The sequence below is a fragment of the Triturus cristatus genome, chromosome 3_1 (assembly GCF_964204655.1).
Source record: "Triturus cristatus chromosome 3_1, aTriCri1.1, whole genome shotgun sequence".
NCBI lineage: Eukaryota > Metazoa > Chordata > Amphibia > Caudata > Salamandridae > Triturus > Triturus cristatus.
This window is the reverse complement of record NC_140583.1, coordinates 656,959,066-656,978,344: the sequence shown is the minus strand read 5'-3', so window position 1 is coordinate 656,978,344 and position 19,279 is coordinate 656,959,066. Positions and strand designations below refer to the sequence as shown.

Sequence of the window (19,279 nt, the reverse complement as noted above, 5' to 3'; positions counted from 1 at the left end):
TGTTAACAGTCACACCGAACGCTTCGTGTTCCCAGGGCAACTATTACAGCTGTCACCATTCAACCCAATCACAGCCTGAGTCCCAGACTAGAGCTTGCCCGAGGTTCAGCCAATCGGAGAAGGATTAATAAGGACCAATCAGTACCTACGTTTCCCCGAGGGCGCATCTGAAGGCAAAAAAATTGAAATAGCAGCTATACCGGGCAATCTAAAGGACTCACAACCAACAGTACGTCTTCTGTATAATTTTGTGAAGCTCAACAGCCAGTATTCAACTGACGTAACTCTGCCCCCAGCCTATTACAATCCCTACCAATCCAAGATCGTCACTCTTTCCCAACCCCGACAAAAATAGTCCAAATTATCTGATTGGGTGCCACAAACTCCGGCCATGTTCACCGTAATTACAGGACAGCAGACGCTCATTGAATTAATTGAGCAATAACGGCAACGTTATCATGCTTTAAAAAAAAGAGCTTGTCCAGGGAACCTCTCGACATGTGGTCATACTAAACCAACACGCTAGGGGCTAAATACTACTGCACACAGTACTGGAGAAAAGCAAAGAAAGCGTGATTGACGGAGTTTCCAGCTTAGGGGGCGGGGCCATGCGGAGGGGTGGAGCTCCACGGTGTTGAGCTGCGCGCGAAACGGGAAAAGGAGAGTGGAGCAGGAGCTTCAGCCACCCTTAGGTAAGAAGTGGGGAGATATAGATGACCTAGTTCAGTTTACTGCAGCAGAGGATGTGTACCTCATACAGAATGACGTCTCTTAGGACACTCTCAGCATCACAGTTTCACATTAATTATTTAAAGTAGAATCTTGCCTCAAACCACCCTTGCAGTGGCGTAAAGAAAAGCACTCAGTTTCGGGGGCGGGGGGAGACTAGGGCAGGCTTGGGCAGAGCTCTAATAAAGTACGAGCCGAACCATCTATTGAGGTGAATCAGGCAACAAATGTCATGAACAATGTGATAAAGACTACTAAATTAAAACAAATTTATTTTTCGTCATTTTTTCATTGAAGTAAATAAGATTATATAATTGATTTGAGTGACGTTTTTGAAATCTGACACATTCAAGAATATCCACATCTCCTCACTATGTTGACACAAGTTATCCAAAATGCCTGTTTGCTATGTTCTCTTATTTGCATAACCACATGTTGTTGTTAATTGTAAATCAATATTATTTTATATGAACAATATATAAATTAGATTTTTGTATAGTGTCATGTGTATTTGTAAAGTACACTATTACCTGCAAGTGTATGCTGGTGCCGAGCAGGTGTGTGTGCCTAACCCTGCATAGGCACACATTGAAACGCATGATTTTTTTTGTTTGATCTTTTTTATTGGCTTTTTGAGATTGCACATGTTGCAGACATAACTGGTTAAAACAAGAGAGCGTTGCCTTACAGGAATACGGCTTGTACGTATAACTACATTTGTTGATCGACAGAGAGCATGCATTCGAGTATGTGACAACACTACAAATTAGCATTGAGGCAGAGAGATCTCGTACAATAATCTGGCATGTGTCTGTGTCAAGTTACCATTATATTATGTGCAGGAACTGCCAACCTGAATGTGCATGTGGTGGGTTCGGGTGCTCTTGTAAAACCCCGAATCAGTGTTGTGTCTCTAGCGATTACAGATCTGTCAACTGAATCTTTTGAAGTCCACAGGAGACACGTTATATACAACAACAAGTTTATTTGCAAGGCACAACAACCCCCGAGGTCCTTCTTCCTCAGCAATTACAGTGGAGATGGCAAGCAGATACTGAGGTTGCTAAGATACAACAGAATCATAACAAAACAATTGGAACACAAGAGGGGAGAGGGTGGGCCTAACTTATAGTGGGGGTATTTGCCAGCGCCTCCGATGTCTCGCTAGCGGCTTAGATAATCCGTTTATGTTATCTTAGACCTTCACATTACCGTGTCATATCTAGTGTGTGATATGTGCACTTGACCAGACTCTGTGTGGACGTGAACACTATTGTGAGCGTGTTTCGGGGTGTGTTTTGCTGGGGTTGTCTGTGATATCCACTTGGGCTAACGCTAATTGGAGCGTCGTTCATATTCTATTTCAGTGGGCTGAGATCAGGTATTTGCGTATTCCCAGGGTATCTTCCCTGTGTAGGGCAGTTCCCACCGCCATGGCCCAGTTCAATATGGAATGAGATCGAGCTTGTAGAGGCGGGGGTCATCAGTTTACCATCTCCTCGTGATAAACCTCTTGGCCACCACCAGGACTAAATCCAAGAGTCTGGTAGTGGCTCTATGCTTTTTATTCCTGCCGACTACTCCCATTATGCAGGCCTTCCACATAGTAGGAAGTTCTGTGTTGGTGCATGTGGAGAAGTGCTGTATCTCTCCCTCCCAGTAAGTTCGTAATATAAGGCTTGCCTATAACATGTGCAGGAAGTTGGCATCATTTTGCTTACAACGCGGGCAGCATGTATCTTGCCTGTGGAAGACTGATTTTATCTGGGGAGAGGTATGCCCGGTACAGTATATAGAACTGGATCAAGCGGAACCTTGCATTCCTGGAGATTGATATTGGCCTTTCCAACATCATATTCTATTCTTTGGGTGTGCATGGGCGAGCCAGTTCTGCCTCCCATCGATTCTGCAAGGGTGCCAAATCTGTTACAGATTGCACACGAAGTGGCTCCGCAAACCATTTGGTGAGATGCTGTCCTGTGCCCAACACGTGTATGTATTGCATCAATAAGTGTGTTTGTGGCTCTTATGTGATGTCACTCCAATGACGTTGCAGTGTGCCCACCCAGAAAACATGACTGAGACAGAGTCCCAGTGGAACTCCCGCCTTGCGTATCAAATCTTCGTATGTCCTTAGCGTGCCATCATTATAAAGATCTCCTACTGTGTGGATGCCCACCTCGTGCCAGGCTGCGAGTTCAGCTGCCCTGGCCCTACCTCCTCCCCTTGGCATGCCTAGTATTGGGAGAGCTGGCGCATATGGTGTGATTTGCTTGGTGAGAAATAGGCTCCGGCGAAAGCATTTCTGGGCCACCTGTACCAGCAAAGGAAGAGATCTGGGCGGTTTAGTGCATAGGTGGAAAATGTGCAGGTGCTTGTCTACTGCATATGGGGGACTATTCTCCGCAGTGTCTGCCAGGTGTATTTCCGCCATCCACCTGGCTACCAATTGCAGCTGTGATGCCAGATGGTAGTGTTCCATGTTTGGTACGGCCAATACCCCCTAGGCCTGGGGCAGGTACAGCTTTGCGAGCACCGCCCTACAGTGTAATCTTTTCAATATAAGGTCTCGGAGTGTACCCCCTAATGAGCGTAAAAATGACGATGGTAAATAAAGTGGGAGGTTGGTAAAGTGTTACAAAAGACGTGGAAGCACTGCCATTTTAGTAAGCGCCACCCTCCCCGCCACTGAAAGATTATTGGTTTTCCAGAACTCTATTTGCAATGTCAGTGTCGTGACCACTCTAGTGAGGTTACCATCTAATAAGTCCCGGTCCATAGGAATATCTGTATCCCCAAATAGTGGAACATGTCCAGCTGCCATGTCACTAGGTGACACTGACAATGAGCGGGGACTGTCGTGTGGGGGATGAAGGTGAACAAGCATGATTTTCCCCTATTAACTTGTAGCCCCGACAGTTTTGCCAAGAGCTTAAGGGTGTCCGGTATTACAGATGGCACCTCCCGGACATCCCTAATAATATAGCAGGATGTCATCTGCATTTAGCGATATGGCATGCACATCTCTTGCCCATTTGGATACCCCAGTGTTCTGCGGATGCCCATATAGCCAGTGCTAATGGTTCAATGGCCAGGGAGAAGATTAGCGGTGAAAGGGGGCATCCCTTTCTGGGGCCTCTACAGATCTTTATGGGTTGTGAAAATAAAGTGCCACTGCGGACCCACACAGTTGGCGCTCCATATAAACAGTTTTACCAGGCTTAAAAAGTAGGGACCAAATCCATATCTCGGAAGTACAGCAAACATGCATGGCCACTCAATAGTGTTGAAGGCTTTTTCCAAGTCTAACACCAGACAGGCCGATTCTGGCCTGTCACGCTGAGTGTACGTCATTACCCGAAACAACCTGTGTATATTGAGAGAGGTGTTGCGTGCTGGGATGAACCCATTCTGGTCCTTGTGTATGAGGTGTGGTGTTAGTAGTGCCAACTGTTCTGCCAGAACTCCCACCAGTATTTTATAGTCTACGTTCAGTAGCACCAGTGGACGGTACGACCCTAAATGTGTGGAATCTCTGTCAGGTTTCGGAAGGGTGATCAGTGGGGCCTCAGTAAGGGAGACTGGTAGACTCGTAAATTGTAATGCCCCTGTATATACACAATGTAGTTGTGTTGCTAGATGGTCAGCATACGTTTTATAGCACTCAGATGGGAAGCCATCTGGGACCAGGACTAAGAATTGGTCTAAGCGACATGTAGCGTGTGTGGCAAGGAGTAGAAGGAGTATACCTGCAGCGTGGAGTTGCGGTGTCTCCATATGTCCACCAGACCCCAACTACGCACCCAGTCCCTCAGCGTGTTTGTGGATGCGGTGGTGCATCGCAAGGGAGTGAAGGATCTACCTAGGTCTTCATCCATTTTGTTTTTTAAACAAACTTTATTGGGTTTTACATGAGTGTCCATTTGCAACATTTCAACACATGTACCATTAAATCAGGAGGTGCAGTCTGCCTTTCCCTTTACACAATATATATCAGTGAGATGTTCTGATCATGGTTTACACTCTGCTTCCCATCCCTGCAGCTTAACTTATTTCATACATTTCTAGCTTCCACATTTCGTTCCAGTGGATTCCTGTTCTCAATACTCTATAGTACCCTGTCCCTCTTACCCCCTCCCCAACCCTCCCTCCAGGTGTGCCACTTATATTGAGCTGCTATTCTCCTGCAGCTGGATAGCCCCCTCCTGCTTTTCATAGTACTAAAAACCGACGCATTAGCCATAGTTCTGCAGTTAGTATGACTGCACATTACATCAGTTGTCTAAGTACTCAGCTCTGTGTCATGCTCTGGTGCGTGTCTTCTACCCTACTTCCGGAGGGGCCTCCTCTAGTTGATCATCGTCGATCATGTCTTCTAGGTTCTGTAGTAATGCTACTAGTGTTTCCCATGCCCTCGCTGTCTCCAACTCCCTTTCGCTCCTCTTACTTTTCGCTATCTGCATTCTAATTCTCCCCTCACATTCTGTCCTTTTAACGAATTCCTTCAGCCATCTGGTTACACTCTGGCCCTTTTTTACCTTCCAGTGCATAGTGATGTCTCTTTTAGCTAATAATAAACCCAGATCTAAAAAAAATTCTCGTTACTTTGTTTTTGGCTGTGTGGCGGAACCAATGCAAAAGACAGGATCTCTGGGTTGTCTCTACTTCCCTATAAGTTACATCGGCCAATACTGCAGTTACTTCTTCCCAAAAATTCCCCATCTGTGGGCATTCTCAGAACATATGGTGAAAATCTGCACCCTCTATACTGCAGCGCTGGCAGGCTGCTGTTTGTATCCCAGAGTACTAGTTAATCTTAGCCGGGGTGAGATACGCTCTATGCAAAATATAATGATGTACTAGCTGGAATCTAGCGTTCCTGGTACTCTTCCATGCCCTTTCCACTAGCTCCTCCCAAACGTTTTCTTGAATGACCTCTTCTAGGTCCACCTCCCATTTTTGTCGCACCTCAGTCAGAGGTACCAATGTTTCTTGTGTCATACGCCTATAAAAGCATGTGACCGCTTTGATGGTGCCCGCTTCTGTCACCACATATTGGCACCCCATTGACGTCCGCGGCGCAGTGAGTGCTGAGTGCAATAAGAAATCTCCTCCGGCTAAATCATAACTCTCCTGAAGGTCATTAAATGGGATCATGACACTTTCCTCATGTAAGTCTCCTGTTGTTGATAACCCCCGCTCTCTCCAAACCTTCAGCCCCTGCCAGTTTCCTCCATGAAGTAAAGCCTCACAGATAACTAACAAGATTTCAGGGGCGTATGGGCGTTTAATCTGTGCTCTTCCCAGGCTCCTGTTCCAGCACTTACTTGAAGTTCTCAGTTCCAAAGGCATACTATTAGCTCGCATGGGGAGCCTTAGTACAATGTGGGATAGCTGTCTCAGGGTTGGGAAATCATTGCGCAGCCCCTCTGTCCCCCTAAGCCGGCCCACCACCCATCTCGTGAGTCACTGCAACTGCGCCGCTAAGTTGTAGGTCTCCAAATCAGGCACAGCCAGCCCTCCTTCCAATCTCGGCCTCACTCCAAGAGATACTCTCCGCCTACCAGCCCCCACAGAAAGCCCAACATCATTGATTTGAGCTGGGCAACATTTTTTGCTGGAACCCAGACTGGCAGTGTCCTGAAATAATATAGTAGTCTCAGGAGTATGACCATTTTAATAAGAGCTACTTGCCCGCTACCGACACCGGTAGTATTCCCCAGACGTCAAAATGGCTTTTTGCTACTCTTATGGCTCTCCCAATATTGCCCTCCAATATATCTTCCTGGGTGTGATAAATTTGCGTACCTCGGTATGTCAAGCACCCGTCTTCCCATCTCAATCCTTCAGTCACTTGTGGGCCTACTCTGTTCACTTTGCTAGGAAACAGACAAGATTTCGTCCAGTTTACCCTGAGCCCCGCAGCCCTACTGAGATCCTGTAGTAACCCCTTAGCTCTGTGAAGTGCCACTCCTGAGTCCGCCAGAAACATCAGTAAGTCCTCTGCATAAAGTGCGATTTGATGCACTCGCTCGGCCACATCTAGGCATTGGTAGTGCTGACCCGTTTTGGCTCGAGCCGCAAGCGGCTCCATGGCCAAGGCAAACAAGAAGAGGGAGAGCGGGCATCCTTGTCTCGTCCCTCGGCCGACCCTGCAAGCATCAGAAATTAGCCCCCCTGTTTTAACCCTGGCAGTTGAATCCATGTATAAGAGAGCTGTCCATTTCACAAATTCAACCCTTATCCCAGATTTCCACATCACACTAAACAAGTATGGCCATTCAAGGCTGTCGAATGCCTTTTCAATATCCACCGAAAAGACAATCGCTTCTTCTTTCTGGTAGGAATCTGCCTCTAAGACCCGCAAGAGCCGTCGAACATTGAGGCCCGTGTTTCTGGTGGGAATAAACACTGCCTGGTCATTGTGTATTAATGTTGTCATGTAAGGGAGGAGTCGGGTGGCCAGAATATGGCTCGGAATCTTGTAGTCCAAATTAAGCATGGAAAGCGGCCGATAAGCCGTTGTGTCCCATGCCGGTTTCCCTGGTTTAAGCAGTGGGATGATAATCGCTTCCCGCGCCTTCTCAGGAAGGTGCCCCACTTGCATTGCTTCATTATATAACTTCAAGAGCCGTGGCGCCAATTGTTCAATATATGTTAAATAAAATTCAGATGGTAGCCCATCCGTTCCTGGTGTTTTTACCTAGGTCTACATCCATTACACTGTTGAAATCACCCCTATCAGCCACGGCATGTCACACCATTTAGCTAGTACCTGTGAAAGTGATTTTAGGAAAGAGCCCTGGTCTGTGTTAGGGATAACGTCCATCTAGTCTACACTTTATAAACACATGAACACTGAGATCGAAAAGCAACACACAGATTAACACAAAACATGCAACATCAAGTCCGCTAACAAGAACAAATCCCTAATTATAAACAAATATTCTTAAAGAGATCTTTTATTATTTCTTCCTTTTTTTTCCAATCTTGGGATTGTTACAAATGAACGCAACCAACATGTTTCGCCCCAAACAAGGGCTTCTTCAATGCTTTCAAAATTCAAATGTTGAGGTACAACTGTAACTGTGTAGCGGGAGTCCTACCAAGGTACCAGGTCTTTCACTACTTGCTCTATGATTTCACCCTGAAATCCGCCACGATATTCAAGCCAGATATATATCTGTGTCAGGCGCTCGTAGACACAGACGCAGCAGGCTGGAAAGTGCTGTCAAACAGAGCAATTTTAGCGCTGGGTTTTTTATTTCTGGAACACAAATACTTGAATGTACTGATCTTAAAATATCTGGTTTGAATATCGTGGCTGACTTCCCAAATTTCAGGGTGAAAGACCTGGAACCTTGGTAGGACTCCTGCTACACAGTTACCGCTTTACCTCAACATTTGAATTTTGAAAGCCCTGAAGAAGCCCTTGTTTAGGGCGAAATGCGTTGGTTGCATACATTTGTAATAATCCCAAGATCGAGGAAAAAAGAAGAAATAATAAAAGATCTCTTTAAGAATATTTGTTTATTTATAATTATGAATTGTTCTTGATGTTGCATGTTTTTTGTTAATCTGTGTGTTGACTCTCAATCTCAGTGTTCAAGTGTATATCATTTATGGCCACTGGGCAGCTGGTCATTTGAGCTGGGCAATAGTGTTGTAAAGAAAAAAAAATGGTGACTATACTGGGTGGTGCAGTGATTTAGTTCCCGAGCTGCCACTATTTCTTCACTTTAGAAACACATATCTGCCTGCTTTGTCCAAAACAACTTCTTCTACCAGGAAGGGGGTGTTTGGGCGGATCCAAATCAGTGTCCCCCCAGGCATATGAGGAGAAGTCTGTGCCAAACACTCGGCCCGTCCATTTCCGCTGCAGTCTAGCTGTTTCATTCTGAGTTAGGTGCGTTTCCTGCAAGAAGGCAAGCCGCATATTGTACCTCTTGAGGTAGGAATAAACTGCATAGTGGAGGGAAGGTGTGCGGAGGCCACAAGCATTCCAAGTAAGGATCTTTTGGTCTGTCATGACATTAACATAGGGGGAGTTGGGAGTGTTCCCAGGTCAAGGTTTTAATGTATGCATGCGTATCACGGGCATCACTAGGCGCACCCCTCCCAGAGCCCCATGTAACTTAGTTTAGAACAAAAGTGTCAACATGGCAATGCATATATACCGAAAGGGCAGACTCTATGAACAAAAGGAACTGCCCAAACCTGAGTGGAAAAGAACCCCCCCAGTACCAGTTAATTCCCTGTGCAAGAGAGGGAGAAAGGAGCGCGGGCCTTGCAGAGTTTACCGCAGTAACATCCCCTAACTTTGACGTAGGGTTTATCACCTGCGCACTTAGTGTAAGAGTGAAGTCTTGGAGAAACTATGCGGTATCAGTATATAACCTGACCCATTCACTCCACGAGACCCATCAGTGTTGTAAATATAGTATGACAGTGAACATGATATTATGATCCACAGAGAAGGCTGCATGCCATATATGTTAGAATGCATGTTCAATAATAACATCTGAAGTCTGTGGGGTTACATCCGGCATATTTAGTGAGGCAGTGTCGGATGGACACACCGCTGATGAGCACTCATCTCCAGATGAAGGGATCGATGTTGCGTCTTTCCCGCGGTCGTCTGGGGTAGCAGCTATGCGTTCCGCTTCGCGTCCAGCTTTCTGTTGCTCCTGTATGATTTGTTCTAGATCCCGCACTGCTACCAGACTGAGGGGGAGTTTCGTATTACGTTGGCTACAGCTCCTGGGTCCAGCTGTTGCGTTGCTCTGAGTTCTGGGCATGCCAGAAGGACGGGGTCCCAAAACTAGCCAGTGGTTTCCAGCAAATCCCATGTGTCTTGTGGCATGTTGAAGAATCTTGCCTTTCTATCTGCCACCACGCGAAGCTTTGCTGGGTACAGCAGCGAGTATTGGATGTCTAGTTGACGGAGTTTCTGGTTCACTTGTATAAAGGAACCCCTTTGGAATAGCACTGTTAGTGTATAATCCGGGAAAAACAAAACTCTTGCGTTCTATATTTTGATTTCTGGGAGTTTCTTCATTTCTCACAGTATTGCATCCCTGTCCCTATAGTGTAGCACCTTGAAGATGAGTGGACGAGCCCCCATTCCGGGCGCTGGTCTTCTAGAGGGAATGCAATGCGCCTGTTCTATTGTAAAGAAGGGGGACAGTGAGGAAGGGGGAAGCAGGTCTTTGACTCATTGTTCCACTAATACGACTGCGTCTTTGTCCTCCGCCCCGTCCGGTAGTCCAATCAAGCAGATATTATTTCGCCTAGCAGCCCTCTGTGTCTTTTACCCTGTCCTCCAGGAAATGTATTCTGGCCTCTTGCTCATTCTGCTGTTTTTCAATTAAATCTGTTGCCGACTTAAGGTCGGAGAGGGTGCGCTCCGTGGATGTCCCTCTTCCTTTTAGCTTCCCGTGGTCTGTGTGTAGTAGCATCAGGTCCTCTGCTACGCTGTCTATTTTAGATTCCAGTGATACTCTGGATCTCACTGGCATTCAGGATTGCATCCTGTCTATCCTCCAGAGGCGGTGGGCTGGTCCATATGCGATATTTGTTCCATGTCCGTTATTTTTGATGTTTGCGAGGTCCAGTGCCCCATGTGCAGCCCATTCCTGTAGTCTCTTCTTGCTATTATGGTGGCTGCTAGCCGCTACACGGGCTTGTTAGGTGCAATAGGAGAAGGGGCGAGTGTACGTAGTGACGACACCTAGTGTAACTGATGGCGCGGCTCCGGGATCAGCAGTGATGTGGGGGAGAGCCTGTGTTCCAGCCAGCCTGCTGCATGGTGCTATCACTCCATACTAATGGCCTCTGTAAACTGCTCATGGGTTCCACTCAGGAGGCACCTCCGAGCAGATGGGCATCGCCAGCTACAGCCCTAAAGATGTGTGTCTGTTAGGGTATACTGGTAATGTTCTACATAGTCAGTGTAGCACTGCCCTTTATCTTTCGGGTGCCTTTGTTACTCTTTAGTGCCCATGGGTGCCGACTCCGTCTCTCAACTGTGGCAGAGGGCTTAATCCTGGGTATCCCGAAGGCGCCAACAGTGTGCTGAGAATCAAGTGCTTGCCTGATAGTGGGCAGCTTACAAGTACACTCCAAAGTGACTGGCGAACACTGTCTCTGGTAGCCTACTAGGTCCGGCGGCTCCCCACAGCCGTTGACTTGTGTGGCCTCTGTTCGCAGGCCCACGGACTGCGGTACACAGGTCAGTCCGCAGTTAAACACCTGCCGGCGCGCTGGTAGTCTCTCATCTCCTGCGTCGTGCACACAGAATGATTCTCGGCAGCTCCGGCACAGTACTCTTTCTCCCAGTTGCCCACCCACTGCGTCTCTCTTCTGCCCGCTGACGCTTGCTTCCTGCTGAAGTTTTGTCGCCTTCCTAGGCCAGGGGCCCAGGCAGGCGCACGGACGCTGACCTCTGCATTGCTGTGCGTCCCTGCAGTCCTTCGCAACTGACCGTCTGTCGTCCATATTGGTCCGGGGCTGCAGAGCTCGGGCTCCTCGGTACCACAGTTCCTCGTTTGGGTGGCCTGTTCTCCGAGGTCAGTTGCCACAGTTTTCTCGCCTGGCTCCATTGGAACACCTGATCTTCAGCTTGTTGTGGAATACAAGAAGAGAGAGAGAGGCTCTGATGTGGAGTGGAAGGATGTTCCACACTTTAGGAATGTGGTGTGATCTGAATTCTGTGTGGCACGTTGAGAATGAGTCTGGCTGCGGAGTTGTGGATGGTTTGTAGTTTTCTAGTGAGTTGCTTGGTGATCCCTGCAAAGAGGCTGTTCCTGTGGTCCAACTTGCTGGTGACTAGGTCACACTGACAGGTTTTGTAGTGTTGCTTGGGAGCCATTTGACGATCTTCCTCAGCCTCTGGTACCACCATACAGTGAAGGCGTAGACTTGTTCTGTCATGTCCAGCTTGCTGTTGATTATTCCCAGGTTCTTGGTGTGGGTGCTGGGTGTAGGTCTGAGTTTGGCCGACCACCAGTTGGAATCTTCGCGATCAGCTCAATACTCAAATTGGTTCCTCTCCAGTCACTACTTACTCGTTATGCTATAATAGCTCTGAAGCTTGGTGTGGCCAGGTGAAGGAAAGGGTGTTGGGTAGGGAACAGTGATTGGGAAGACCTGGAAGAAAGAAGGAAATTGGTTATAGGGTTTCTGCTGCTGCACTCTTCCTCAACTACTATTGCATGACCGTGTAAAAACATCACCTAAAAAGAAGATGGTCTCTCTTCTCTCGGCTTAGGACCTCTCTTCCCTCGGTTTAGGACCTCTCCGCCAGAGATGGGTGGGGAGGGGAAGGGCATGTTGTTGATGTCCATTTTAAACATCAAGCTCTATACCAGTGGTTCTTAAAATGTTGACGTCAGTGGACCCCCACTTAATCATTAGTGGAATCCAGGGACCCACACTCAGTGCTTTAAATGGGCTGGTACTGTCAGGTGCTGAGAACCTGAACTTCTCCATTTTGATAGGGAGGGTGTTTGCACTTCTCAGCAAACTTGCAATACTTCGAATCGGAGATTACCGCCACCACTCAGAAGCAAGCATATACTCTAGTATTGGGTACCTGCTCTTCTGTTTTTCAATTTCAAGCACTGCCCATACTGAATCATTATTAGAATCTGGGGACCACCTGCCTAAGCAATTTTTATGATTTGAACGGCAAAACAATACACATTCATCAAACAAATACATAAATAATGAAATCTTTTTTTAAATTCACTACAAATATATAAAAAACAAAAAAAAATTAATGTTAATAGGAATTTTGAAACTTTTCTAAATTCGATTGAGGCCACGCATCATAATTACTAAATACGAACGTAATTTTTAGCCTCCAATTTCAAATCCCTTCACGTTTACAGAACATTTTTAAAATTTCGATTTTACATCTTTATTTATGCACTTTATTAATCTGTTAATATAGCCTTATCGCCCGCTGTAGCGGGCAATACCAGCTATTAAAGGTCTGCTCCAGTGTTAAAAGCCCGAGCCGAAGGCGAGGGACTTTAACAAGGGAGCGGGACTTTAATAGCCGGTATAGCCCAGCTACGAAGGGCTATAAGGCTATTAGAGCATTCTGCCACTAGAGGGCAGAATGTTCCAACAAATAAAACAAAGGCCTCTCGCAGTTTGAGGGGTTTAAATTCCCTCGGGCTCCGAGAGGCCTTTGAAAACAACATTGGAATGTTGCCTTGCGGGCCTTTACTGGCCCGTAAAAGCATGGAGCACTCCATTGTCTTCAATGGAGCTCCCAGCATTCCAATGTTCTAATATTATTTAATTATTTCTGGAATGTTGAGGACTCCTTAAGTAGGCATTGCAGACACTCAGGGGTCCCTGGACCACAGTTTAAGAACTGCTGATCTATAAGATCTTACGTTATACTTAACACATATACACATCACACTCCAATCAGATAATTTCTTGGTTATATAACATTAAAGTAGCTCTTAAGGCCCTGAACCTAGGCCATCTCTGGTCAGATCCAGAAGGTTCTTCATTTCCGTCCAAGAGTGAATTCAAGAGATTGTATGCTGAGATGCTCCTATTTAGGTCCCTTGCTAAGACCCCTAGGGATTCATTATCCGATCTTTTTATGGATCATAAGGTCGATTATTTACTGGAACCCTATTGGGACATTATTATTGGAACCATTGACAGGAAGTTGTACCATCAATACAGAGTGGGTTGTTTGCCCCTAAAATCTTTTACCAAAAAATGGGGAAACAACCAGGCTTCAAATGCAGATTCCTCCTGTCATTGTTGTTATGGGTCATCTGAAACAATTTCACATGTGTTATTTGTATGTCCAGCATATAGAGCTCCTCGTATGAAATGGATCAAGCCACTGTGCAAACAGTTAGGCATAAGCTCAGCGCAAACAGCTCTGCGTATCCTTAAATGTGATACCAAGGAGGTGATTGTGGTTGCCATGGCAAAGTTTTGGTCCACGTGTTGGGCCATAAGGAGGAATCATCTAGAACATCTGCAATCGTAAAGGCTACTTTTGAGTTATGAGATTTTTATTCTTATTATTGATTTATTGTTACTATTCTAGGCTTGGTGTATTTAATGCTCTTTTATCTAATTTATTGATGTGGCTTATATATTGTGATGCTGTGTCTTTTATGATTTTTTAATCGAATAAAGACTTAATGATGATGAATGAAACCTGCCACAATCAGACACCATTTCCTTATCGAAGTTTTGTGAGATTCTATGATGTTCTATTTCACCTCTGTTTCCACAGAGTATATATGATCAATGGTAATCCCAGTATCTGCATTATGAAACTATAGGAAAACCAGTAATTTTCTGGAAAACCTTTGAATTTATTTTCTGGGAATTCTTGTTTTCTCATGCTCAACATTCTCTTGTCATTATGTTACAAGATTAAATCGCCACGCTAGCTCTTTGTATGAAGGTCACTTATACCTCTTATTAGCTTGTTTATTCAGTGCAGTTGCTTCTGTAAATAACATAAAAAATTACATCTTTTAATAATGTAACCAAGATTACTAAGTTTCAACAAGTGTTGAAAAGATTTTGAGCGATTCTTTTACAAGAGATCTCTACCTTCAAATAATATCTTGGTGCCTTTCGCGCCCACTGTGAAAATGCTCAAATGTCCTTTGACCAGATTCTTAACCAAGAGCGTACTCTACCATGCTCTTATCTTGAGATCTCTCCATTCTCTCTGTACATAGTGCCCAAGAAAGGATTCTATTTTTCAGTCTCCGTTCACCAGCTGCCTTCCTCATCAAGTTGTCTTGATAACACACGATGAAGCCAGAACGAGGTCACCTTTTATAGTGGTGTCCAGCCTGCCCAAGATGGCTCTGCGCTAGGGTTCAAGGGACATGTTCCTTGTACAGATGTGTAATGATTTAGTGGGTCCAGAGCACATACTAAAGAGTGATTAACTTTTGCATCAAGAGTACTGTTGAGGGCTCTACTTTTGCCATCAGGGCTCTGTGAAGGATCAAAGGTTCTTTAGAGGTGTTGTATTTTTCAAAGCATATTAAGTAGGGTTAATACGCGATCTTCATGATATTATTCCAGTTTCTCTTATAGCTCCGTAGACATTGCATTCAGTGCTAAACAGGCCCTGAAGACTCTCCAGATTCCAGGTTACAGTCTTTTTATCGACTCATGACATAAATACACTTAACGCTATACACACATATATACATGTGCCTAGTCATAATATTTAAAGGTATGCTTTTCTCTGTGTAATGTTCCCTCAGGCTCTGAAGATCCAACACAGTGACTGAGCATGCCCGTCTGAATTCATTCTGCGCTTCGCAGAGACTCCTTGAGGAACTGTAACCTTAGAAGCAAACTCTGTGAGGGTTCAAGACCTCTTTTTAATTATTTAATTGCGGTCATTGAAGTGTTGAGCCTCTCCTAAAACCGTTCTTTTTCTCAAGTCAACCGAGCCAGCAGTAATATTAACATAAAATAGCATCTCGTGCCTTTCCTTACTTAATTTGCTTGCTTGGCTTGTTAAACAGAATTATTCTAGGAGCGATTCAGCACCTCAGTAATCACAAATAATTAGAAATCAAAGAGGTCCCAGTGCCTCCACAGAGTTTGCTTCTCATGGTTACAGAGCTTCAAGGAGACAGGCGATGTGCAGCAGTGCTTCTGAGAAAGATGTTGTGTCTATAACTGTTTATTCTTTAGTTTCCACCTGGATATGGGGGAAGGGGGTAGAGATTGTCTTCTGTGTCACACACCCCCCTTCCAAAAGTTGGGATACATTCTTCTTATTTCCATGGTTCCTACGCCCATGCAAGTAAATTCAATGAGAGGGGCCCCACAATCCAAAGGGTCAGGGATCGGTAGAAGACTTTCCAGTCTTAAATAGCTCCCTTTGAAAACCATTTATTTTACATCAACTGAACATGCAGACACCCAATTAACGAACACTCATACCCCCAGAGTTGAATGAGTCAAATGCTGCACAAAAAATCAAATCTTTTTGTCTCCAAATTTAATTAAAAAAAATGCAATCAGTATGTCAAAAATTGTCACAGTTGTTTCATAGGCTAAAAGTTAATTACAAGAGAAAAACAAGCATTTGCAATGCCAAAGGTCTGGCACTTTGTGAGAGTTTGAGCTATTGGCATTGTAAATGACAATGCCTTTTATTTATGTGTTGGTTTCAAAACAGATAAATAAAAGCCATTCTCACTTACAATGCCAATAGCTTAAACTCTAGCAAATGCAAGACCTATTGCACTGCAAATGCTTGTTTGAAGAGGAAGGTGCCATCTACACCCTGCAGAAGTGAAAGTGCCCGTTCTGCGCATGCGCCACAGGGACTGGTGAACCACATATGCTGTTTTCACATTAAAAACCCAATTTGGTGACGTATTTCTCATTAAAATGGATTAATGTGCTCTGGCTTTTATTTCCTCACTCAGGATGTCAGCAGACTGGCTGTTATCGAGTGATAATATCACTAGACGTGACCTTGTGATAGTGCATGGAAGGTGTGGGCGGAGGTACTTTCAGAGGGGGGCCCAGGCTATCCCAGGGGGCTCGTTTCCTATGCCTGTGTGTACCAGGGCGCTGTAAGATGGTCTAGCGCTGACAGTGATCGAAGCGCTTTAAATAGAAGTACGGTAAGTGGGGAAGTCTGATTCTGAGTTCCATGGGGCGGTGTCAGTGAGCATGGGGGAGAATCAATGGTGTGGTTCAAAAGAACACAAACATCGGCAAAGCCAATAGGTTTAGCCTATGGGCGAGTTATTGGAAATCTGGTGGGGGCGGGTGAAGGTGGATAACGGGATGATTTCAAAAAGTTCTTAAAGAGAACGTCACATGTAATCCGAAGCAGCCTTAGGGCTGGGTGGGTTGGAATTGCCGGAGAAGGTTGGTAAGCTCTGGGTATTAACGCCTCATGGGCTAGCGCACTTGCCTCCTCCATCCCTCTTCCCTCAGAAAGGAATGGAGTGATAACCAAAGGGCTGCTTTGCATACCTAACTCTGCCTGCAGTCGCAGATAAGGCTTCCCATGTCTTGTTTATTTTGGTTGGGATTTCATAATATTATGTTCCTGTTTTGACGCTCACAAGGTCTGCCTCGAGCGAGCGGGGGTGGGAGGGGGAGATGACCGCGGGGTAAGCGGTGGTACCTGGCGCACAGTAAATCTTATGGACCTTGCGCTCTGTCAGTGACTGTCACGCACCCGGGGAATGCCTGGATGTGGACACAAGGAGGCGCACTGCAGCTGCTGCCCTGCGCGCCGCTGCTCGCTCCCGAGGCAAAACGCCTTGAGAATGAACATTTCAAAACAGGTGGGACATGCACCCACCATTAGCCATTTGCGTGCTCTCATTAAAGAAAGACACACGCAAAAGCCAATCCAATGCGTGGGATGTCAGACCCACACAGAGTAGATGCAAGAAGCCTCGCAGAGCAGTGCATGCGCGCTGCTAGGCTCAACCAAACGAAACATAAAATACTTGAAAATACACAGCGCCTACATAGAGACAATGATTTAAAGAGCGAAAACATACAAGACAATTAAATCTGTCATTGATTCGAGCTAATTTGTAGGAATCAATAAAAACAACACATAGTAGAACCAATTCATTTTCTGATGTGATCACCTGTCCCTCAAATTAGAACAGTAGTTCGACGTGTTTCGGTGGATAGTGAAATATAAAACCACCTTCAAGACAGCAAGGATATTTTCCTCCTAAGAATATCAATATCTAAAAATACGGTATAAAAAGCATAAATATATATAAATTCACAAAGCCACATAAAAACACCATCCTAGAACATCAAACATTGACATACAATTGTTAACACATTACAAATCCAAATGTTATTTACAACCAACTGTTGGGAATTTAGTGTCAATGAGCAGGCCGCACCACACTCTATTCAGGTCTGGGAGTTCCTCAAGTTACACACACCCTTCAAATATAATTGATCCAATTCTCAAATCCATAATGATTTCACACCACATTCGTTCCCCGGAAGTCATTACATTTACTGACTCACTGGTGAAAGGCAATCGGCTTTGTAATGTTGCGTATATGTGCCCACGGTAAACAAGTTTGTTGCGGATAGCAAGATATTTAAAAACCTGCATGTGGTTAAAGGGAAGGACAAGAAAGTCAATCCTTCACATACTGACCATTTTTTCTTAATTTCAAACATTAGGTCATAAAGGCCTCAAAACATATCTTCCACTTAGTTGGTGTCCATAGTTAGTATGGGTTTAAAATGACAAATGGCACTTTAAAAAGTTGTCAGGTCTCCCTGTTTACTTTAGGGGACTAATGCATAATATCTCCACCATATGTCTGCGGAGAATATAAATATCTACATTTGTGTATTTGTATAGATGCTACATTGTGTCATAATCACTCGAGTGACCTTGTAAACTTACCTCCAGTACTGGTGGGGTCGAGCTTCAGTGAAGTGACATAAATAAACGTTGAAGCTAAAAAGCTTTCTTGATGTGCTTTGTATCAGCGGGGGCTACACTTGAATAGCGTGTACCACTGCACAAATAAGTGGTTTTCAAAGGAAGCCATTTACAACTGAAAAGTCTCCTACACCCATGCAGCTATAGGACCCAGCCTCAGGTCATTTAGTCTCTGGGATATTTCACTTCAGTATCAGTATCAGTGGGAGTAGGAGGAGGTCAGCGCATTTTCTCAAGGCAACTTCCTAATGCAGCAGACAAACCAATGTACTTATGTCTTCTCATTACCTACAAAGATATTTAGAGAGTTGTTATGAGAGCTATTTACACAGATCTGATATGTATGGCTGCAGTTTTTCATTTTATTATTGCCATTCTATAATGCTCTTATTCACTTGTCTCTCAGTAAAGCCCATACCCAGAGCAATATATAGGGACAGTGGCAATGTGTTCACTAATACCGTTGCCAATGCTTTAGGCAATTTTAGCATCCACCTTGATTCCTGGTTGACCATAAACACACAAGCGACCAGCGTTTCTAATACAAATTTCCCAACCAAATCAAGAACTTCTAATACACCGTTCTCTATTGAACCACACCTGAATTTACCAGTTGTCCACAGTAGAATATCTTCTGGTTACTGTGATTACCCAGAGATCTTCTTAGTCTAAGATACCAGACTTCTTGGCTGCCATCTTTCTGGGACAAATGTATTACTCCCAGCACACCTTAATTCATGTATCCAGGATTCATATTGTTATTGAAAAACAAGAAAAGTCATTGGATTACCAATTCCCTTAGAAGTCATTTTCTCATCACCAGACATCATCAAGCTCTTGAAGTCATCAGTAAAGTTTAGAAACGGTACATAATGATTTGATGTAGACTTGAAAATGAGTAGCTGATTAGTTCACATGTACCAAGATGAAGTTTGTCAGTTTCGAGAATGATTTGCTGATTACTTAGTATGAAAGAAAGCAAATTATGCAGCTCATTTTGTGTTATCTAGCTATTTCACATTTTAACTATGGATGTGTCAACTTGCAAATTCATGCGACTCACAGCTTTGC

At 44.8% G+C, this 19,279-nt stretch overlaps 1 protein-coding gene across 1 annotated transcript in view; it reads left to right on the top strand.

Moving 5' to 3' along the window:
• The first annotated feature begins 378 nt into the window (after positions 1-378).
• The window catches only part of BLM (BLM RecQ like helicase), a 383,147-nt gene continuing 364,246 nt past the window's right edge, over positions 379-19,279 (top strand). The window contains exon 1 of the mRNA XM_085644695.1: positions 379-692. The gene's annotated coding sequence lies outside the window, so the exon portion shown is untranslated. The remainder of the gene's footprint in view (positions 693-19,279) is intronic.